At 38.8% G+C, this 24,263-nt stretch overlaps 1 protein-coding gene and 1 long non-coding RNA gene across 2 annotated transcripts in view; both read left to right on the top strand.

The window, feature by feature from the left end:
• The window catches only part of GPC5 (glypican 5), a 1,547,826-nt gene that overhangs the window by 854,053 nt on the left and 669,510 nt on the right, over positions 1 to 24,263 (top strand). The gene's annotated exons all lie outside the window — the stretch shown is intronic.
• The window catches only part of LOC123328969, a 78,596-nt gene continuing 56,698 nt past the window's right edge, over positions 2,366 to 24,263 (top strand). Inside the window, exon 1 of the long non-coding RNA XR_006544004.2 lies at positions 2,366 to 2,804. This is a non-coding gene — a long non-coding RNA (uncharacterized LOC123328969). The remainder of the gene's footprint in view (positions 2,805 to 24,263) is intronic.

Here is a 24,263-nt window from a genome sequence, read left to right as displayed (position 1 = left end):
TAATTGGGTAATAACTTCACTGGCTTGGGTGTTAAACATTGTGTACTTCATCCCTGTAGAGTATGTCTCCAAGGCTCACTCCCCAGGATCACATAGCAGAGGATCCAGGGAATCAATGATGGATGGGATGGTAGTGAGAGAGTTTTATCTCAGTTACCACTGAGGGGAAAAGCCTTGACAAGAATCCAATTGATACAAACCACAATTATGCCATCCTCTGCAGCAGCCCAAAGGAGGAGAGTTTCTCTCTGAACTCAAAGCTCAGGCTTCTCAGACAAACGACAGAATAGTTATGTTGATGACTGCCTTGAATAGATGTGTCCCTTAGATGTCCCTGCTAAATATAAATTTACATTTCCAATGTGTTTTTCTTTGTAGCAAACATATATATGGCAAAATTTCTGTCTTCCTGGAGTTTACAAATAAGGGTTTTTTTTTTTTTAATAGTAAACTCGAGAAGACAGATTTCATTTCATATAATAATTTTTAGCAAAACAAAGCACAGCATGGCTATAGGGGAAGACAAGAATGCCCTGGAACAGAAAATTTTATGTTTGCTGTCTATGGAACACTTGCAAAGGTGAAAGTCGCTCAGTCATGTCTAACTGTTTGTGACCCCATGGACTATACAGTCCATGAAATTCTCCTGGCCAAAATATTGGATTGGGTAGCCTTTCTCTTCTCCAGGGGATCTTCCCAACCCAGGGATTGAACCCAGGTCTCCTGCATTCCAAGTGGATTCTTTACCAGCTGAGCCACAAGGGAAGCCCATGGAATGTTTACCTCTGAGAATCTGTCAAAAAATGAGGTCCAGTCTTGCTTGAAAACCACCATTGTTCAGTGAATCCTTTTGAGGAACATAAAACCTCTGCCTTTGCCCCAGCAATGACTCTATCATATGGCAGAGTCATTATGTAAACTAACATTTAGAAAGCAGAGATGTTACAACTCCTTCCATCAAAAAGTTAATAATCTGTGGCATTCCAAAATCATAACAAAAATGTTGTGTGAGTTCTCCCAATAATGATAATAAAGAACCCCTTTATGGTCTTCAGAATAAAAAAAGTCCAACTCTCAAATAGTTCAGGTCAGTTGAATTCCACTTGATAGTCTTTTTCTGCTGTCCTGCTTCCATTAGACAGATCTATCTTAAGGCAAAGCTGGAAGACTCCAGTGCTTTATAAAGAAAAATGCTGTGCCATTCTCCTGTAGACAGAGTTTTCAATGACAGACATTAAAAAATTTACTTTCATTATATAGAACATTTTATTGATATATCTTATTATAATCTCAAAGATTTTTTATTGCTTGCAGTGGTTAGGGTCAGTCTTGAGTCTGCTGGCTGCTTTGTATCATGTGAAAATCAAGGGCAGCTCTAGTGTTAATTCTTTCTAACCTGTCTTGTTTCCTGTTTTCAGGGCTTATTCAGTATTTCTGATTTAATGAGTTTTGGTGGTTTGTTATAGATCACTTAGAAGTTTACAAAGTACATGAGACTCATCCATATTTTTGCATAGGGCTAAAGACTTCCCTTGAAGAAGGAAATGGCAACCCACTCCAATATTCTTGCCTGGAGAATTCCATGGATAGAGGAGCCTTGAGGAGCCCAGTGGGCTGCCATCTATGGGGTCCCATAGAGTCGGACATGACTGAGGAGACTTAGCAGCAGCAGCAGCAGCAGCAAAGATTACCCTGATGGTTCAGACAGTAAAGAATCTGCCTGCAATGCAAGAGACCCGGGTTTGATCCCTGGGTTGGGAAGATCCCCTGGAGAAGGAAATGGCAACCCAGTCCAGTATTCTTGCCTGGAGAATTCCATGGATAGAGGAGCCTTGAGGGTCATGGTCCATGGGGTTGCAAAGAGTCGGACACAACTGAGTGACTAACATTTCACTTTAAAGAAAACCAATAGAGCTTTTATTTTTAAATACAATTTACTTGTGTTTATATGATCTTCACTAAAGTGGCCATTTAAGAGTCTTATTTTCTTAAAAAGCCAGTTTCACTCTTCTGAACTGTTAGATTCTTGGCCCCTAAAACTCACCTGGATTTAGGTTGGTGATTGGCTATTAACTCTTTTCAGCTGCTTCAATCTGTGTTGTTATTGGAGGGCAAGCCTGTGAGTCTTTTATTCCTCTGTTGCATTTCTTTCCTATCCACCCTTATGCTATTATGCTAAGTCACTTCAGTCGTGTCCGACTCTGTGTGACCCCATAGACGGCAGCCACCAGGCTTCTGTGTCCCTGGGATTCTCCAGGCAAGAACACTGGAGTAGGTTGCCGTTTCCTTCTCCAATGCATGAAAGTGAAAAGTGAAAGTGAAGTCGTCAGTCATGTCCGACTCTTAGCGACCCCATGGACTGTAGTCTACCAGGCTCCTCCATCCATGGGATTTTCCAGGCAAAAGTACTGGAGTGGGGTGCCATTGCCTTCTCCGCCTATCCACCCTTAGGTAGGCAGAATGAAGGAGATCCCGAAATGTCTTCGTCCCTTGTTCTGTGAATATGTCAGGATACAAGTAGAAGGAGATTTAAGGTGGCAGGTAAAGTTAATGTTGCTAATTAGCTGACCTTTAGGTGGGGCTCATAGCCTGGATTTTCCAGGTGAGACCAATGTAATCACCGGAGTCTTTATATAGAGGAAGGCAGAGGGAGAGAGGTAAGAGAGAGAGGCAGCGCGGTGGTCAAGGCTCGATCGGCTCGTGCTGGTTTTGAGGGTGGAAAAAGAAAGTGAAGGGCATGGATTCTCTTCCAGAGCCTCCAGCGGGAAGGATGTCCTGTCTACACTGATCTCCCTGTAAAAACAGTGAGACTCGTTATAAGTTTCTAACCTTTAAAACTAGAGAGTTCTAAATTCATATCGTTTTACTGTGCTGTTTTTTAAACCCGAAGAGGGGGATTTGCTTAACTGAGTGATAAAGTGTTGTTTTAGAAGAAATGATTACATCCATGTGATAAACAGGGAGTCTACAAAGTTAAGAAAAAGACTTGTAAAGGAGCATTGTCTTAAATTATCTAACAAATCTGTTTTTATCAAGGTTTGGAATATTTTTTTTCCGTCTTTTTTCAGCTTCAACAAGTTTATTTCCATTAAGTCTTACAATGCTTTTCTTTTTTTTAATTTGAGGGAACGTAATTAATGAAACAATTCAATGGAAAAATTAAGGCGATTTTAATACCTCAGCACTTGCTATTTGGCAAAGGAATGGGCGGGGGGAAGGAAAATAATTCATGTGGCTTCTCTTATGGATTTGGGTTCCTTTTCAATTTGAAATTCTAGAAGGGATGATGAACGGGTGAAGTTGCTGTCTGTGGTGAAGGGAAGCGGGTAGGAAGAGTGGGGTGGAAAGAGGTGGGGGAGTTCTGTGGCTTTGTGGAGAGGAGTGGGGTGGGAAGAGTTAGGGGATGTTCTGTGTCTTTAATAGGGGTGGGGAGAGGATTGGGAAGAGTCCCGGGAGGCCTGCTCCTGCTCGCTCATCAAACAAAATGGCTACAGTTGTTTTGTGCGGCAAGCATCTCATCTGTGGTGATGGATCCTTTGACCTGTTCCGACTCCTCCCCTCACGGTGGTCTCAGCTGTTTGCTGTTTTATTGTTGTTCCGGGCTCTAGCGTATATTGTGGGTTACGGCATAGCAGCTTTCTTTAAATGTCGTGTCGTGTGAGGGGCCGGTGGCGGCATTACCCATGGGACCTTGCGCTTGTTACGCTGCGCGTCACCCCCCCCCCCCCTCCCCGCCACGAACTGGTCACTGGTTCAAGAGGTCGGCAGAGGATTCGTTTTGAGGAGACTTCGGTCAGCCTTCCTCCACCCAGGCTTGGGTGTGAAGACGTACAAGACAGCACAAGGTAAGAGGGCCCAGAGCTTGGAGCCTCGAGGGAGGAATAGCATTGAAACAGTTCACTACTAATCTCAAGCCTTCTAAACCTAAGTCCTGAGGAGGTGGAGCCTCAGGAAATTTCATAGGGGAACTTTGTTATTGAGAAAGGAGCAGTTCGTGCAGACCAGTGCCCTTCAGCCTAGTTCCCCCACAGTTTCTTCTATCCTAAAGGGTGGAAACGTGCTTCTCAGTGTCTAGCATAAAAAAACATACTAAAGTACAACACAAGTTACCATACAAGGATGCTGAAAGGATGACAAATGAGTGATAACATACTTAGCCTAATATTTACAGAGCAACTACTGCATGCCGGGGCCTGAGTACTACTGGTACAACTTTATTTTTTAAAAAAACGGATAAGGAGACGGAAACTCAGGTTACCTGACTTGCCCTCAGTCACACAGCTGGTAAGTGGAGGGGCAGAGATGCAAGCCCAAGACTGAGGTCTTGGCCACAACACAAAAGCCTTTTCCTAACCATAGCAATGGTTTAGTGCTTCAGGTAATCAAGATCACCTTAACAGTCCCCTCAGCTTGACTCAATTTCACATAGGCTTCTTCCATACTAGGGGTCCCTGGGCTCCTTCTTATAGAGTGTACTTTGGAAAACTTGAAATTGTAAATTGTCTCGGCCCCTCTGAGATGTAAAAGTTTTCCCACATCTCCATAGTTTTACTATGGGAGAGATTTCTTTGAAAAGTTTTCATCAAGAGACAGAGGGTTCCTGCCTCCCAGTCTCCATGGGGGAGAAAGAGCCTAATTTAAGGCAAGTGCCAGGTAACAAACACTGATGGCCTAATCAGTTGATTTAACTCCTCTCCCTACAACGTTCATCTTCCAGTTCTTTTCTTTAGCCCACTCACCTCAGATGTTTTAAACTCTGATCTTTTGTGCCAGTATAATTAAGTTCAGTCTCCCCTTTGTTGCAATAGTCTTGATAGTCTTTCTTGCCTATTTAACTGTCCAGTGGGGTTTGACACAGATTCTCCTTAATTGTTCACCTTTTCAGGCATGAAAAGTGAGGTCTTAGTAACTTCAGATTCCCTATACTATGTGATGCCATTTAGATTGAAAGGAAAGGATACTTGCCGTTGTACATTAATGAACATAAGCTTTTACTAGTTCCTTCAGAGTAGATTATGGACTAGCTTGCCTAGTATTCTGCATTCAGCACATAAAAGAGATCAGATATCCTTCTGCCACTCTTCAAATAGGTTATATATATTTTAATATAACTAACATATAAAGCATGATGTCTTATCCTTTAGCAGTTCCATGATACTGGCAATATTGTTCCCCCCATTTTTCACAAACAGAAACGGAGGTGTCCAGAGGTTAAGAAGCTCAAGTTTTGGAGTTAGGACTTAATTTATCTTTAAGTGAATTAAGTGGGACTAGGATGCTTCTGGCAATTGGCATGACATTTGCTAATTTATTTCTCTATTATGCTGGATATGGTCAAATGATGTTAGTTTAGGTAACATTTCCAGAGGTCTCAGTGACTTGGCAATTTTTTAGTTCCCTTTCATTATGTAATGAGCTCTTTAAGGATGGGGATCCACAAATGTGCTCCAGAGAACATTCACCCCATCATTCAGTCACTTCATCACCGAGTCCCCACCCTGGCTTCATTGCTCATCTCCTTTTATCATCATTTTTCCCTTAGGCTAGCCCATAAAATTCTGGTTAACTACACCAGGGGGAAAAAAAAAAAAGTGCCGTGTTAGAATACTCAAGTTTCTCTACTAAAAACTAGCAAAAATTTCAAATCCAGATTTCCTGAAATTATGTAGCTCAAGCCCTGTTCATGTTTCACAGATAACAGCTGAACCACTTCATCTACAAGTTAATGGATAAAATTAGCATGTTAAAGAGTTGGAGGACTTAATTAGAAAGGCAATCCTTCAGCAAAAAACCTCTCAGGAACACTAAAGCCATTTGTTGATTTTGTTTGTAAAAGATTTGGGGACAGAACCTGGAAACAGAAATTTGACTTTGCACACCTAAGTCCATGGTGGAACTATACCATCCTCAGGCTTGCTGTAAAGGAGCTATGTTCATAGAAAACGTATGATCTTTTACCTTCCATGACTTTATTTTCATCATCCCAATGTTCCTGAGAGAAACGTTCTGTTTGTCTCTCTCTGCTCTCCTCTTGTTTTCTGTCTTGGGGATGGGTTTTGGCATGCCAAAGAAACCATCCTTAATGGAGAGATGGCTCCATCGTTGGAGGCACTGCTGCTCCTATGCCAGCCATGGTCCTGGCTACTTCAAAAGTAGCGTTTCTCACCCTTGAGAGTTTTTATTTGTTCCAGCGTTCACCTCTGTGGTTTTGAACAATGTCTTTCAGTTCAGTGATACCACTATTTCTGGATTCTAATTTTATGCATTTTTTTGTTGCCTTTCTACTATAAAGGTCTCTTACCTTCTCATGTACATATGGCCTCTCCATATTACCCCCTCTAATTGAACATTTTTGGTAGAAAATAATATATTTGACTATAAATATTCATTTTAGTGTTGTATGTAATAGTGTTCTGTGTAAATATTGGCTTTTCATTTTTTCCTCATTCAACAAATGCATACTGAGTGCCCTACCGTCTTCTGTAGTCATCCCTCTCAGTACTAGAATTCTAAGAGTTGAGTGTGTTGGGGAAAATATCTACCTGAGGGGGCTAATTTTATAGAGGAAGCAGCAGAGCAAAATGTTTACAGAATCTGAAAGCAGCCCACTTGTATTAAAATACTGTCTTTTGATTACTGAGCAACTCTGTGACCTTAGTGGTTATCCAGCTTCTCTGTGATTCCATTTCCTCATCTGTAAGTTGGGAGTAAGTTCTACTTGAAAGTTTGTAAGGAAGACTAAATGATTTAATAAAACATTAGACAGGCAAGGGAGATGCTTTTTAGAAAGTGTCAAGAGACTACTGGAGAAGGATGTGTAATCAAACCGTGAAAAAGGCAAGTTTGGATACTGATTTTTTTACATAAGATGTCAAATATTTTTCTACACCATGAATACCTTTGAGCTTTCACACCTACTAAGTTATTAATTTGAGGCTGGTATATTTCATTCCTTGCTTTTTCATTGTTTCTCATTAATCCTTTTTTAAAAACTTTGTATGGATTTTTCTCTTAGGTGTCAGTGATTCTCTTTGTTGACTTAGACTGTTATTTCCCCAGCAAAAATGGGTTCATTCAGGATCAGCAAAACACTGCAATTCAGGGTCTGCAACCATGGCAAACCACAGGCAAGCCCCCAGTAACAAGGAGAAGAAAGCTCTTTGAAAGGAAGCTGGGAGGGGCTATAGGAAACAGTCTTTTGGAGGGCCTGAGAGTTCAAAGTTTAGTGACTTCTCACTGGCTGAGTCATGACAGTCTCTCATTGACTGAGCTCTTGCCAGGAAAGAAGAGGAAGTCTTTTCTTCATGTTGGACTGGGGATCTCATAGAACATGAGAGCTCCCAGTTCTGTCCTGACTATTTTAACTGAGATTTCTAAACAGAATAATAAACAATTCATAAACATTAATGTAACTTCTAAGTCAAACAACTAACAATTTCTATAACTTCCATGTCTAACATATATCTTCATATTTATAGATAGGGCAAAGTGTAGTCAAATATTTAGTGTCCTATCTAGCTGGGCAGGATTCTTGATTGTCAAATCTCTGACACTCCTTTGAGGCTCCTTCTAATTTTTTGTTAGGACTTTTAGGGACTTGTCAGAATTTTGCTGGAGAGAATCATTCCCATTGCCTCTGGTTGGCAAGGAGCCTTCCTCCTTCAATCTTGTCTGGAAAATGTTTAGCCTCCTACTCAATAGAAGAGTGGTCACAAGGCTAATGGCTTGAAGGATTGGACTGAGGAGTCTAACTACACAATGGACTCACTGGATTCACCCATTTTTTTCAGATCCTATCTTTCTATGTCCCTCATCCTCTTCACAGGCCCTTGGAGAAGCCAATTTTGAACACTGGTGAGGTTCTGCAGTGCCTTTTATTTATGTACAATTTATAGGTGTAGCAACTGAGGTTCGTAAAAGTCAAACTGAGATCCCATGACAAATGTTAGTCCTGGAAAATGGTACCAGTATTATCTCAACATAAAAGCCATACTGTAACCATAATACACTACCCTGCTTGGTAGTATAGCCTACTTGCCCTGCTCGTTATCCTAATAGGAATGATAGCTAACAACCCAAGTGGCACTCATATTAGGTAGCATTGTACACAATTCATATCTTAATTCATTCTTAAGAGAACCACAGGGCATTGATTCTGGTGTTAGCATCAATTTATATCAATGAAGAAACAGCAAGAATTCAACTTTGTTAACAATTATTACTGGTAACTGGTTGGCAATATTTGGCAAAGCAAAATTTAAGCCTTGATAGTATGTCTTAAAGTAAACAATCCACCTGCCAATGCAGGAGTCTTGGGTTTGATCCCTGGGTCAGGAAGATCCCCTGGAGGAGAAAATGGCTACCTACTTCAGTATTCTTGCCTGGAAAATCCCATGGACAGAAGAGCTTGGTGGGCTACAGCCTATGGGATTGCAAAAAAGTCTGACATGACTTAACTACTAAACAACTGTCTGTCTTAGAGGACATACTAGGTAAGAAGTTACTATTCTGTTAGGTCACTTATAGCTGAAAACTTACTTTTATGATTGCCCCAGGGTGGAATTCTGTTTAAATTTCTCAGGACTACTCTATCTTGGCCAATCAGACTGAGGTTTTTCTGAGAATACACTGTACTTTCATGGAACTTAACATTTTGTTCTATGTACAATTAAGGTGTTCATTCTAAGAAGGCTTATTTTAAAGCTGACCTCAGTTCAGCTTTTAAAGATGAGTAAAACAAGACTTCTCTTTTCACAGCTATTTGTAAGGCCTCCCCAGACAGCCATTTTGCTTTTTTGCATTTCTTTTCCATGGGGATGGTCTTGATCCCTGTCTCCTGGACACTGTCACAAACCTCATTCCATAGTTCATCAGGCACTCTATCTATCAGATCTAGGCCCTTAAATCTATTTCTAACTTCCACTGTATGAACAAAAGGGATTTGATTTAGGTCATACCTGAATGGTCTAGTGGTTTTCCCTACTTTATTCATTTTAAGTCTGAATTTGGCAATAAGGAGTTCATGGTCTGAGCCACAGTCAGCTCCTGGTCTTGTTTTTGCTGACTCTATAGAGCTTCTCCATCTTTGGCTGCAAAGAATATAATCAATCTGATTTTGGTATTGACCATCTGGTGATGTCCATGTGTAGAGTCTTCTCTTGTGTTGTTGGAAGAGGGTGTTTGCTATGACCAGTGCATTTTCTTGGCAAAACTCTATTAGTCTTTGCCCTGCTTCATTCCATATTCCAAGGCGAAATTTGCCCGTTACTCCAGGTGTTTCTCGACTTCCTACTTTTGCATTCCAGTCCCCTATAATGAAAAGGACATCTTTTTTGGGTGTTAGTTCTAAAAGGTCTTGTAGGTCTTCATAGAACCATTCAACTTCAGCTTCTTCAGTGTTACTGGTTGGGGCATAGACTTGGATTACTGTGATATTAAATGGTTTGCCTTGGAAACGAACAGATCATTCTGTCGTTTTTGAGATTGCATCCAAGTACTGCATTTCAGACTCTTTTCTTGACCATGATGGCTACTCCATTTCTTCCGAGGGATTCCTGCCTGCTATAGTAGATATAATGGTCATCTGAGTTAAATTCACCCATTCCAGTCCATTTGAGTTCGCTGATTCCTAGAATGTCTACGTTCACTCTTGCCATCTCTTGTTTGACCACTTCCAATTTGCCTTGATTCATGGACCTGACATTCCAGGTTCCTATGCAATAAGCAAAGGAGAAAAGGAAAGATATAAGCATCTGAATGCAGAGTTCCAAAGAGTAGCAAGAAGAGATAAGAAAGCTTTCCTCAGTGATCAATGCAAAGAAATAGAGGAAAACAACAGAATGGGAAAGACTAGAGATCTCAAGAAAATTAGAGATACCAAGGGAACATTTCATGCAAAGATGGGCTCAATAAAGGACAGAAATGGTATGGACCTAACAGAAGCAGAGGATATTAAGAAGAGATGGCAAGAATACACAGAAGAACTGTACAAAAAAGATCTTCATGACCCAGATAATCACAATGTGATCATTGACCTATAGCCAGACATCCTGGAATGTGAAGTCAAGTGGGCCTTAGAAAGCATCACTACGACCAAAGCTAGCGGAGGTGATGGAATTCCAGTTGAGCTATTTCAAATCCTGAAAGATGATGCTGTGAAAGTGCTGTACTGAATATGCCAGCAAATTTGGAAAACTCAGCAGTGGCCACAGGACTGGAAAAGGTCAGTCATTTTCATTCCAATCGCAAAGAAAGGCAATGCCAAAGAATGCTCAAACTACCGCACAGTTACACTCATCTCACATGCTAGTAAAGTAATGCTCAAAATTCTCCAAGCCAGGCTTCAGCACTACATGAACCGTGAACTTCCTGATGTTCAAGCTGGTTTTAGAAAAGGCAGAGGAAACAGAGACCAAATTGCCAACATCTGCTGGATCATGGAAAAAGCAAGAGAGTTCCAGAAAAACATCTATTTCTGCTTTAGTGACTATGCCAAAGCCTTTGACTATGTGGATCACAATAAACTATGGAAAATTCTGCAAGAGATGGGAATACCAGACCACCTGATCTGCCTCTTGAGAAATTTGTATGCAGGTCAGGAAGCAACAGTTAGAACTGGACATGGAACAACAGACTGGTTCCAAATAGGAAAAGAGGTACGTCAAGGCTGTATTTAACTTATATGCAGAGTACATCATGAGAAACGCTGGACTGGAAGAAGCCCAAGCTGGAATCAAGATTGCTGGGAGAAATATCAATAACATCAGATATGCAGATGACACCACCTTTATGGCAGAAAGTGAAGAGGAACTCAAAAGCCTCTTGATGAAAGTGAAAGTGGAGAGTGAAAAAGTTGGCTTAAAGCTCAACATTCAGAAAACGAAGATCATGGCATCCGGTCCCACCACTTCATGGCAAATAGATGGGGAAACAGTGTCAGACTTTATTTTTTGGGTCTCCAAAATCACTGCAGATGGTGACTGCAGCCATGAAATTAAAAGACGCTTACTCCTTGGAAGGAAAGTTATGACCAACCTAGATAGCATATTCAAAAGCAGAGACATTACTTTGCCAACAAAGGTTCGTCTAGTCAAGGCTATGGTTTTTCCTGTGGTCATGTATGGATGTGAGAGTTGGACTGTGAAGAAGGCTGAGCGCCGAAGAATTGATGCTTTTGAACTGTGGTGTTGGAGAAGACTCTTGAGAATCCCTTGGACTGCAAGGAGATCAGTCCTGGGTGTTCATTGGAAGGAATGATGCTAAAGCTGAAACTCCAGTAGTTTGGCCACCTCATGTGAAGAATTGACTCATTGGAAAAGACTCTGATGCTGGGAGGGATTGGGGGCAGGAGGAGAAGGGGACGACAGAGGATAAGATGGCTGGATGGCATCACTGACTCCATGGATGTGAGTCTGAGTGAACTCCTGGAGTTGGTGATGGACAGGGAGGCCTGGCATGCTGCGATTCATGGGGTCGCAAAAAGTCGGACACGACTGAGCGACTGAACTGAACTGAAAACAAGGCTATTCCCTGATTAGAAATCATAGTATGAAGTCTACTGTAGACTCTGTTAAATTCCCTGAAATACTCATGGAATTGTAGGGGTAGAAAGCAGAGATTATCAGACATGATCCTTTGTCTATCCACCCCTTCTGCATTGGGGCCATAATCCCCTCTCTGAGCTCCTCTAACTTCAGTGTCATTACCAATTAGATGGCAGGAGTTTTGGGGCCAGTTTAACTCGAACGTTTGGCTGACACATGGTGCCCTAGAATAAAACCTCTCTCATCTCTGTATCATAGTGCCTGGGCTTTTCCTGCTATTAATGCTGCTGCTAAGTCATTAAGTCATGTCCAACTTTTCTGCGACCCCATGGACTGTAGGAGCCCACCAGGCTCCTCTAGCCATGGATTTCTCAAGGCAAGAATACTGGAGTGGATTGCTATTTCCTTCTCTAGGGGATCTTCCCGACCCTGGGACTGATCCTGAGTGTCCCACATGGCAGGCGGATTCTTTACCACTCAGCCATTTAGAGCCCTCCTGACATCGATACTTCTATTGTTGACATTCCCTCTGTATTAGTCTCATCCTTTCAGTTTAGCAGGGTAAGATTTACTTCCATTGTAAACTGTCTCAGCTGGAATTCCAGCTCACAGTCCCCTCTTCATCTCTTGACACACTCTGGAGCTCCTATACTCCTGCTATATAGCTGTATCTTATTAAGCTTACCACAGAAAAATACACATAATTACACACAATGAACCTCACTGTCTTACTAGCTTCATTCAGTTATCACTTAAACAGTAGTTAAGCAGAAGCATTTTATGAATCGTGTGGCATTTTGAGTGTTGCAAGTAAAGGAGTTGGGTTCTTGACCTTTAGCGGATGAAAACTTTCTTATCTCTCTTTGTTTTCTTGAAGCTAATCTATGCAGTGAAGTGGCACTTTGTATTGTGGCAAAGAACCTATCTTCCTGTGGTCTCTCCGATCAATTCTGTATCTCTCAGCGCCATATGCCACTGTGTAAAAGGGTAAGAAAAGTCCTGAATGCAGGAGCCCTTGTCTGCTCGTCTATCATCCTCTCTGAGCTCGCTGGATTAATAGGGGAAAATGGGAGGCAAAACTACCAAAATAACTGGCTATAAAATATCCTTAAAATATTTTTCACATTTGAATGATAGCGCTATTTATTTGATGCATTTGAAATTGTCTAAAGAGACGTGCACATGAACTGAGACTTGATAGAAATAATTACAGAAGTTTAATTACAGTAAATTAAGAGAAGAAAACACTAAAGCAGAAACAACAGATGGTCAAATAAGAAAATGCTAATTTGAAACTATTAGAAAGATTAAGGCAAACCTAAGAAATGAAGCTGGTTTTCAGACCCAAAACAATTTCATTCTTTTCACTGTTCTTTTCTTTTGACATCCTTAAAATTTGTTGAGAATGTTTTCTTGTCCTTTCCTTTGTTATTTTTCTAGACCCTCCCATATTATCTTTCATAGCTTTATTTCATTTAGAGAATATTTCCCAATTTAAGCATGTTTCTTATTAAGAGTTTCTCAAATACAATTCTTAGTTTCAAATATTAGTGGTATTGATAACTAACTTAAAACTATTGTTCAAATAGTATAAATTTTCATATTTATAGAAAAACAGCATTCAACAAAAACAGAATGATAATGCTCTGCCAAACAGCATCAGTATGCACCAGGCGTTGGGCTGTGGAATGTATTTTCATACTTTGTGCAAAACTGTTTTAGGCTTATTGAAAAATTTTTGAGTTTGAAGATTTATTGTGGGGACTATAAATCCTGAATGTAACTTTCTGTATCTATTTTCTCTCCTCATTTGTATAACTTACTCTTACAGGGTATATAACCATTAGAACCTGTTGTGGAAGCTGAAAGAAATGACAATTTTCTGTTCGGATAAAGAGCACAAATATGAGTTTACACTAGACCTTAAAGCTATTCTGTTTTATGAAAGTTGGACCTAGGAAATGTGCAAGGCTTCTTCCTCTGGTTTTGATACATGGAAATAATCTTCATGTTAATTATACCTAATTGTAACCAAACTTAGTCCTGCTCTATTTTGGAGATAAAGTAAACTTGATTTAATATCAAGGGTCAGAATTTGCTTCTTAGTTGTACTCTTTCTTTAGCAATCTCAGAGGAATCTAATCCTTTAGAATGTATCAAAGATCTTCCATCAGCAGGACAACAGCTGTAATTAGCTATTTGGGGAATTATGTTTTTATATACTATTAAACTTTCTTCTATTCACCATTTCTTTGCAAAAAAACCCCACTGTGCTTCTGCAAGCTGATCTTATTTCTTTAGTCACAGAGATTAGAAGGTATAAATTTGAAGTTGTCAGCATATGACATAAAAAGATGAAACCTCATTAATATCTTTGTCCACGTGGATATTTTACTCTATATTATAATGACTCTGGGTGGTAAAAATTGGCTTGAAAAGTTAAAACTAGTTTTTCATATATATATACATATATATATGAAAGCCAGCTTTGTTGACAACACAAATTGCAGTTTATGAAAGAGCAAATTTTTAAGCAGCAAAGAAAGACCTTTAATTAAAATGTTTTGTGAAGGGCATTTCGTCTTCAGTCTAGCCTTATTGCTGTGAAATATTTTGTCTAAAAGTTGTAAGTGTACTCTCTAAGAGTATGAGAAGAAATAAACAAATGAGCAAAACTGAAATGTGTTCATGAAGCAATTTATGGCACTTTGAAAAACTAAGTATCCAGCACACACATGTCCAAAGTTTTTATCAACCGGTTTGCACATGAAAATTGTTCTTAGATTTGAAACAGAAAACAGTGCGCAAATAGGTTGTGCTAACTTGTGACTAAAGAAAATCTGAATTCTAAAAAGAACTATTTGCACTATTAGAACTAATGAAAGAAAATTTCACCTACTGTACTGGTCACACTATTAGAATGCTACTATCAGTAACTGTATTCTTGACCTAAAAGTGTTTTCTCAGAGCAATACAGAGTAATGAATGAATCTCTAGGACATTTCACTATGGCAGAACAAGAAGTCTACTTGTTAAGTTTTTCAAAGTGTATCAAAATAATCTTAAAGGCAAGATTTAATGTTTCAGAAAACATTTTTAAACTTTAAATTTTCAAGACCTTTTACAAGTTGTGTTCTGTAGCGTGTAATTATGCAGAGAACTAACATAGCTGGCCTGAGACTGCTGTCCTTAGCAAGGCCTGCTTGCCTTGGCTGGCTTATGCTAACAGGGATTTCAAGAGGATTCTCACCATTCTCAGAAATGATTAAAATGACTCACTTGCCTAAAATACTTGTATAAACACTGGCTAATGGTGAATACCTGCTTTCATTCTGAAAGTCTAGATTTTGGGTGTTAGGAAGAAGTTGCCTGTATGACCCCCAACAAAAACCCTGAACTCAGGTCAAGTGAGCTTCCCTTGTGGATAACGTTTCATAGATGTCACCGTCCTGTTGGTGGAGGATGTGAGCATGTTCTGCATGGCTCTACTGAGAAGACTGTTGAAGACTGTCTGGTTTCCTGTTAACTTTTGGCCTCTGTTCCTTTTCCCTTTTCTGAACTTTTATCTGCTCTCAGTTCTACACTTGAGAAAGCCTGAGGCCTGTGAGTTGTCCTAGCAAACCACCAAAAGGGATAATCTTGGGAACCCCCCACTGTCCTGTCAGTTACATTTTACAACGTCTGTCAGTTGGTCAGTTAACATTTTACAGCTTTTGTACCTGTTCCTTAGTCCCAACCACCTCTCTCTCCATCACCTATTGAGTGATGGGCTCAGTACTGGGCATGGATGGACACCCCTCCCCAAAATTATTCCTGACTTTCTCACTGTTCCAAAAATGGAAATGACTCTGGAATATTCTGACTCTATCAATTTTACTTTGATTAACTTATGGCATTAGTCAACTTCATGATATGTCCACATCTCCTCTCCTGTCTGATTTTAAGGTATTAGAACATGCAAACTTCTTTTCTTATGTCACCTTTCGCTGCTTATACTCTGCATGAATCATGTCTTTGACTTCAATGAATTCATTTGTACTGTATTAGGTGATTCATTTTTTATAATAGAAAATGCCATTGAAGTAGCTATTTCACAACTTTCATCTGATCTCAGAATCTATACAAAGACTGGAATTTAGAATATGAGGGAAAGTCAAAATAAAATGCAGCTGTTGAATTTTAAATGATTTAGTATTCTGTAAATGATTAGTAGAGTCAAATAATTTTGATTAATTGACCTGGAATAAAAATGCATGAACTTCTGCCAGTTGCTTTCTGGATACATATAAAAGGAACAATAATTACTCAAGAGAATTATATTAAGTATATATGTGTACATACAAAATAATACATAAACTATCCTTAAGTTAGAACAGTTTCTAGAAAAAAACAAAACAAAACAAAACTAATGCCAATCTCAAATTCTTTCCCCAAAATGTCTTTTTAAACCCTTTCCCAAGGGCTCAATATCATATTTTCTTTGTTTTTGTTTAAAATTTCTCTTTTGAAAACTAATTGCTAACTATGAGGCAATAGCTGCAAGCTAAAAATCCACTGGATAGAATTTCAAAAGGAGAAGTCTGAAAGCCATTATTTAAGTACTGAACTTTTGATATAATAGAATTGTCAATTTATAAGAGAAGAGCAATTAATATTCTGAAGATCTATCCCTTCTGATAACTCTTCAGAGAATCTTGGTTAGTGTTTTGCTCAATTTAAAACAAATTTACAACTTTGAGGTTATTTTAACACTTCCAAATAATTGCAGAAGATTAATTAAACATTTTCCCCTCTTTAAAGCATATAAAAATGACAGCAAGGTGTCAACTACCATATGAACTGAGACAATAGGGAGAAAAGATGCAGAGCCTATTAAGGACCAAGAGTGGCTATTGAGCAAGAGAAGGAACTTCATAGAGACCAAGGGCACTCAACTAGGGAATCCCAGGAAAGGTCCTGAACTTGGACCCCCTAAATCCAAAAGCAGTGGAAATTATTGGAAGTCAATAATACATGAAGATGTTAGAAATCCAGTTCCGTCTTCATTCTTGAGTAAACCAGGTGAATACCAGCATTCATTTCTCTTCTGGGCCTTTCTGAAACAGGCTAGGAATTTCTTTCTGGAGGAGGAAAAAAAGGATATAAAGACTCTGGATGTGGAGAAACCAGGCTAAGGGGAAAATGGAAATAAATCTCCCCCATGGTAGAATGGATGATATTTATAAATTGAACACCGTTCTTTAGGTCCTTTTTGTCTTTCCAGTCACCCGAAGTCGGCATCAAAAGAGCACCCCCAGTATAAGATTAGACAATTATTCCTCAGAGAATCTAGATGGCCTGGGGTAGCTCTTCAGAGAGTGATAGGCTTCACTGAAGGTTACTCCGAGTGAGTATCCTTCAGTGAAGCCTACCAATCTACACTCTTATAAAGGCTTGACAGTCAAAGATCACCAGGTAGTTGAGGAAAGTCTTCAATGTAGAAAGCATAAATAGAAACACAGGAAAAAGTTTTGGAAAAATATTCTAGTAAAGGAAGTAGAGGAAATTTCTGAAAGGGAAAAAAGATAGTAGACATAACGTGTTCAAATGTTTCCCTAAAGGCACATAAATACTACAAAATATAATAGTATAAAATGAAATAAGGTATTGTGGTATTTAGAAATACTACAAGTTAAGCATCTAATGAAAGGATAAGAAAGTCAAGTTATATAAAATTAAGGGAGCTTATATACACCTGTTACTGATGCTAAGTCACTTCAGTCATGTCTGACTCTGCGACCCCATAGACGGCAGCCCACCAGACTCCTCTGTCCCTGGGATTCTCCAGGCAAGAATACTGGAATGGGTTGTCATTTTCTTCTCCAATGCACGCTTGTTAGGAGTTGTAAAAACATTAAGAAATTACAGAGAAATAATTTTGCAATGTTAAAACTGTCCCACTGCAGATAGAGCAGCAAGCTGAAACCCCCACAGGGATGGTAGCCAAGAAGAATAATAAAGGTCTACCTACCTTGGAAGGTATTAGTTGGAAAACATGGATAGATTTACTTAAGTACATGGAGGAAACAGTGATTGTGGCTGTCTCAAGAACAAAACGAGTATACATGCTAAGACAGGAAACTAAAAATAATAGCAAAGTAGGAACTTGCACAAGAAGGCAAAAATAATTATAGATACTATGTAGCTCAGCTCAGTGGGCTTTCCAGGATGGCTCAGTGGTGAAGAATCTGCCTGCCATATGGGAAACACAGGTTTGATCCCTGGGGTGGAGAAGATCCCCTGGAGAAGAGAATAGTAACCCACTCCAGTATTCTTGCTTGGAGAATTGCATGGATAGACGAGCTTGGCAGGCAACAGTTTATAGGATTACATAGGAGTTAAACACAACTTAGCAACTAAAGAACAACATGAAAATGTAGAAGCTACCTGTTGATTTAACCAAAAGCAGTTCTAGAGGGAGTGGAAATGTTAAAGACGGGAGTTTAAGAAACTAAATCCTTATGTGCTACAGCAGGAAGTCATTAGTTTCTGAGATTGATAATTCAAGTAATAGTAGTGTAACTATATTTATTTAGGTATGGAGCTGAATTGTTGAAGAAAGAACTCAACTAGCTAAAAGTTTTTCTCTGGAGAACAGGAGTGAGGAAGTAAGATTCAAAGAAGAGCACTGAAAATTGCTTTTCTTAAAATCTTGTCATTGATTATCTTTTGAATTATATGAATCAATTATAACTTAAAATTCTATATTGGGGAAAGGTAATATTTCACTTTTAATCTATTATAGAAAAGTATGCTAATATATTTTTAATCAGCTTGTTATTTGGGAAGGAGAACAAAACTACTCATCTCTCACTAAATCCTGTTGTATGAATGACTTTATGGGAGCTGAGATTTACTATCAGTTTATTTTGTGCCTTTAATAAAATCTGACGTGTGAATAAAGAGTGTATTTTTAAGTTGAGCATCTGATAAAAGCAAAATAAAGGTTGTTGTAAAAGTTTATGCTCTGTTGTGACATCAATATGGTCTGTCTTAAGTCCTTTGAGAAGCTATTATTTATAACTTTGAGTTTGTTTATATATTTGGCTTTTTGTGTCTAATTCACGAGCAACCATGCCTGATTATTTTTTGAACTTTCGAAAGTTACACTAGCTTTTGAGTCTTACAAAAGTGAATGTGACAAAACATTATGCTGTAATAGAGATATTTGAAAGAATTGTCTTGGTTGCTTTGAGCTCTTGTGTGTTCCAATGGCAGGTTGGTATAGGTGCTCTTTGACATTACTTTATGGTCCTTTATCTCCCCATGTACTTTAAAAACAGAATTGTATTAATATGGAATTTATTTATTAAAATTAATTACTAGCTTTCTTATGCTACTATCTTAAGATTGATAATTTATTAAAGGAAACATAGAATAAATTTTTATTCATATTTTTGTAAGGTAAAATATAAAAAATCTAATCAGTATTCTTTAGATTGTCAGATCCAGAGCAAATGTAGTCTAATGTGAAAAATCTAGATCAAAAAGAAAACTGTTTTGCACATATTAATAATTTGTTGATGTTGTTTATTCGCTAAGTCATATAGGACTCTTTTGCAACTGCTAGAGTAACCTAGCCAGGCTCCTCTGTCTAAGGGATTTCCCAGGCAGGAATACTGGAGTAGGTTAGTCATTTCCTTCTCCAGGAGGTCTTCCTGACCCAGGGATCAAACTTGTGTCTCCTGCATTTAGGGAAATAACTATTCCAAAACTTATCTATAAATTGAAATGTTCAGAATCTTTATATAATAGCTTCTTAAGATACTGCTACCTTAGTAGCAGTACATTTTCAGGTTTATTCTGGAGGTATAATGCAGTTTGGGATTTTTAAAACTTTGAAGATGGTCAAATTGTGTTTAATACCTCTTACCACCAATGTGTGTTTAGAGGAGACTATCTAATATATGGTGAACAAATGTTAACTTAAACCTTCAGTGACATTAAAACAACTTTATTATGATTTTGTCATTGTACTTTATCAACAGATTCTTAACTTTACTTGGTTCTAATTTTGAGATTTCTAGTATCTGTGACTTTCTCATTCTCAGTATCTTAACATCAGAAGTAACTTAAATAATTGCTGTGTTTATTAATGATTCACTGAGTCAATTACCTTTATGTGACTGTGGCAAACTCAAGAGAGATGACATGAAAATGGGTATAAATAATAATCAGAATGGACTTAAAATTTTATATTGAAGCATGCTGCTAATTAGCTCTTTCCTTTAGGGCAAGGGCTGTTTTAATTACCCTGTTTTTCAGAGTCTGGTTGAATGATTGACTTGCAATAAATTCTCAAAATTATGCTGATTAATAGAGGAGATATAAAGTGGATTTTTTATAAAATTTCTATAAAATTACAAACCCATAACTAATGACCATATAATTCATCATGTTTTCCCAGTTTCAAAAATAAAAACCTCAATATGAGATGTCCTTAGAAAATAAAGGATAGATGGAGAGGTGACAAGGTGTCATGGGAAAACAAAAGCCATTTACAATGGATTAGCCAAGGATTGGAGTTTGTTGTTTTTATAATTTTGGGTATGTTAAATATCCTCGTCAAATATCAATTTTTAAGGGGAAATATGGTAATATTAGTACCAAAATTATAAGACTTATCTAATGTTAAGAGGTAAATTATGTAAGGGGGCTTCCATGATAGCTCAGTGGATAAAGAATCTGCCTGCAATGCAGGAGACATAGTAAACATGGGTTCGATCTCTGGGTCAGGAAGTACCCGTGGTGGAGGAAATGGCAGCCCACTCCAGTACTCTTGCCTGGGAAATCCCACGAACAGAGGAACCTGGTGGATTCCAGTCCATGGAGTCAAAGGAGTCAGACAACTTAGCTACGAAACCACCACAAACTATGTAAATGATCCAACAGTTGTATCTGGTAGCCATTGTAATTGGAAATCTAGTTTGAATTATAACAATTTTTTTTTGATCTCTTAAAGGAAGTTAACTCATGGTAATAATCATGGAGTAAAGCAATTTTCCCTTTTCCAGACTTCTCCACAGTACATTTTACCTCTTCACTGGCAAAGAAAATTCCAAGGGTGAAATAATCATTTATTTGGCCATTAAGTGTTTCTTCCAGAGCTCCCTTTTCAATCTAGTCAACAAAAATGCTAATTAGTCCTAATTGTTTGGAGAACACCTGTCGGTCCATTAATAGATGCAGAGATCCCTAAAGCATTCCTCACAAAGTAGGGTGCTTTAATTCCCCCTGAGATGAATTTAACTTTATCATCAAGAGGTAAAAAGGATTAAAATTAAGCTAGCTTAATCTAATTTTTACCTACCTGTGGAAGTACATAGATCCAACTATATATACTTTTAGAGGTTACTTGAAGAAAAACATAAATGCTAGATAGAAGTTCTCTAAGAGTGAACTCCTTGTTCTCAATGGGATGAATGAAACTTCACATAATATCTTATGATTATGAACTGTTTTGATAGACTGATACCACAGTCTTGCTTCCTTTTGATACTTTTCTTAATTGTAGAAAGAAAAATAAATCATGCTTTCCATCTAGTCTGATATGTTGCAGTGGTTGTGTTGGCATGTCCATACAATCAAATTTTCCAAAAATGTGTAAAAGTAGAAAACAATGTGTGTTGACTTAAAAAATATTCACAACTTAGAAGTTCAGAGTTATGTTTTGTTTGGCAGAAATTTTTAAGACTTTAAGCCTGGGAGACAGCATCTCAAGTAACTCGAGTAACCCTGAGAGAACTGCTCTGAAGAGGCAAGGTGGGATCCAGGATACATAAGGATTTGCAATAAAGGGAAGATAGTCTGAATGTCAAAACATTATTTAAATAAAACTAGGTATCCCAGGAGAAGGCAATGGCACCCACTCCAGTACTCTTGCCTGGAAAATCCCATGGATGGAGGAGCCTGGTAGGCTGCAGTCCATGGGGTTGCGAAGAGTTGGACATGACTGAGTGACTTCACTTTCCCTTTTCACTTTCATGCATTGGAGAAGGAAATGGCAACCCACTCCAGTGTTCTTGCCTGGAGAATCCCAGGAACGGGGGGTCCTGCTGGGCTGCCATCTATGGGGTCGCACAGAGTTGGACACGACTGAAGCAACTTAGCAGCAGTAGCAGCAGCAGATATCCCAAGTTAAGACATTTAGTGCTTTTCTGCATAAGGGAAGATGCAAAGATCTGGGCTCACTGAAATACTTTCTTTGACACACACCTCAGCTATCTGGGGCCAGTGTCCTGTGTTTTCACATCCAGAGTTTCCTTGGAACTCACCATAGGGAGTGGCTGCAGTGCAGTCTGGCTGCTAGATGGCAGGTATTTTTCTACTTTCTGAATTACCCTAGGGTTCATCAGCTCACCAGCTCACTGCCAGCAGTGGCTGTAATCACTGATAACTCTGAGATCCTTTGTTTACTGACATGGCAGGCAACATTCCATTTCTCATTGTATGTGGACTAGTGCTGATAGTTAAGTTCTACTTAGTAAGTCAAATAATTTTATTTTAATACAGAGACAAGCTAGCAGTAATATTGCAAGGTTATTTTCATGGCTCCTGTCTTAAATAATATAGCATTTCTACATCCTTAAAGTTGAGTAAAAGACTGTCAAATGTTTAACTAAAGCTGACTGGGGTCAGCAATATTTCTCATGTGTCTGGCAAATAGAATCTATCACCATTCACTAATGGAAACTCAGGAATACAATAGACCCATCTTACATTCTTTCTTGACAGAAATTCTTATTTTGAAAGCTATAATCTACATTTCTAAAATAAGACCTTAAAATGGGTAGGAAGTTACCAAACTTAGAGAATTTGTCATGGACTTATAGCCTGAAATACAGCAAAGATTTTAGGTATAAAAAAACATTTCTGAGGTAGAAGTTTCTCGTAGTCGGTGGCTTTAATCTAAGCTTTCCTCCTATTAAATATAATTTATAGAATGGTTCTTTTCTTATCTAAACAGACTATGCTAAATGTGCAATTGAAGCAGTTATCAAAACTTACACATTTTTTTTTAACGTTTCAGGCAAGAGTATTGAATTTTTTTTCAACAAAATCTTCAACTTGACCTGGAGAACTTCTTAGTAAATATGAATGGTACTCTTTTAAGAATTGCTTGAGCTAAATTGAGCATTTCTATCATATCTAAATGTCAGCCACTCTTTTGTAGCTGACATGCAATCTTTTGGTCTGTCTTTTGATTATTTCTTTGTTGCCACTATGGCTACAAAATGCTTTTACACTTAAATGCTTGATCGTCATCTCATTTCAGGGTTAAGGAAGAACAATGTCTTTGGTACCATATCAGAAAGGGCTGTTTAAATGGTGAATCTGCCTTTAAGCAACCAATTTGCATACAAAATCGGATGCATAGGAGGAGTTGAAAATCATTTCTATCATCAAGTACCAGTTTCTACTGCAGAAAGCAAATTTTGTAGCCCTTAAAAAGACACTGGTATCTTACTACAGTTTTGAGCGATTCACACTGAAAGAGGGAGCAAATGAATCGTTGTTGAGACAACAATGTAAATATTTGTTCATCTGGGGCTGAATTTGGATCATTTACAGATTGGCAGAGAATCTAGTCTGTATTTTTAAATTGGAGCAATATATAAAAAACAATATCAACAATTTTGTGCTATACAGCCTGGTGAGTGAAGTGAAAGGCATTCAGTTGTGTCCAACCCTTTGTGACCCCATGGACTATACAGTCGATGACATTCTCCAGGCCAGAATACTGGAGTGGGTAGCCTTTCCCTTCTCCAGGGGTTCTTCCCAACCCAGATCTCCCACATTGCAGGCGAATTCTTTACCAGCTGAGCCACAGGCTAAGCCCAAGAATACTGGAATGGGTAGGGAAGATGCACTGGAGAAGGGATATAGCCCGGTAGAAAGATATAAATAAATTTGAAAGTCAGGGAGCAGAGGAAGGGGAATATTAAAATTTTAAGTACCTAAGAAAGCCTTCAGGGTTTACCTGGTGGCTCAGACCTTAAAAAATCTGCTTGCAGTGCAGGAGACCTGGGTTCAATCCCTGGGTCAGGAAGATTGCCTGGAGGAGGAAATGGCTACACACTCCAGTATTCTTACCTGGAGGATTTCATGTATAGAGGAGCCTGGCAGGCTACAGAGTTGGACATGACTTGAGTGTCTGTTTAACAAACAGGAAAGCCTTTAACTGTAATTTATAATTTTAGAGGAGGTTAACCCTCTATTTGCATTAACTTAATCAAAGAAAGTTGGTTTAGGGCAAAGAAATGGTTCAGTTCAGTTCAGTCGCTCAGTCATGTCCGACTCTTTGTGACCCCATGAATCGCAGCATGCCAGGCCTCCCTGTCCATCACCAACTCCAGGAGTTCACTGAGACTCATGTCCATCGAGTCGGTGATGCCATCCAGCCATCTCATCCTCTGTCGTCCCCTTCTCCTCCTGCCCCCAATCCCTCCCAGCATCAGGGTCTTTTCCAATGAGTCAACTCTTCCCATGAGGTGGCCAAAGTACTGGAATTTCAACTTTAGTATCATTCCTTCCAAAGAACACCCAGGACTGATCTCCTTTAGAACCGACTGGTTGGATCTCCTTGCAGTCCAAGGGACTTTCAAGAGTCTTCTCCAACACCACAGTTCAAAAGCATCAATTCTTCTGTGCTCAGCTTTCCTCACAGTCCAACTCTCACAT

Source organism: Bubalus bubalis, chromosome 13 (assembly GCF_019923935.1).
Source record: "Bubalus bubalis isolate 160015118507 breed Murrah chromosome 13, NDDB_SH_1, whole genome shotgun sequence".
NCBI classification, from domain to species: Eukaryota; Metazoa; Chordata; class Mammalia; order Artiodactyla; family Bovidae; genus Bubalus; species Bubalus bubalis.
Note: the sequence above shows the minus strand (reverse complement) of the source record. Positions and strands in the feature narration are given on the sequence as shown.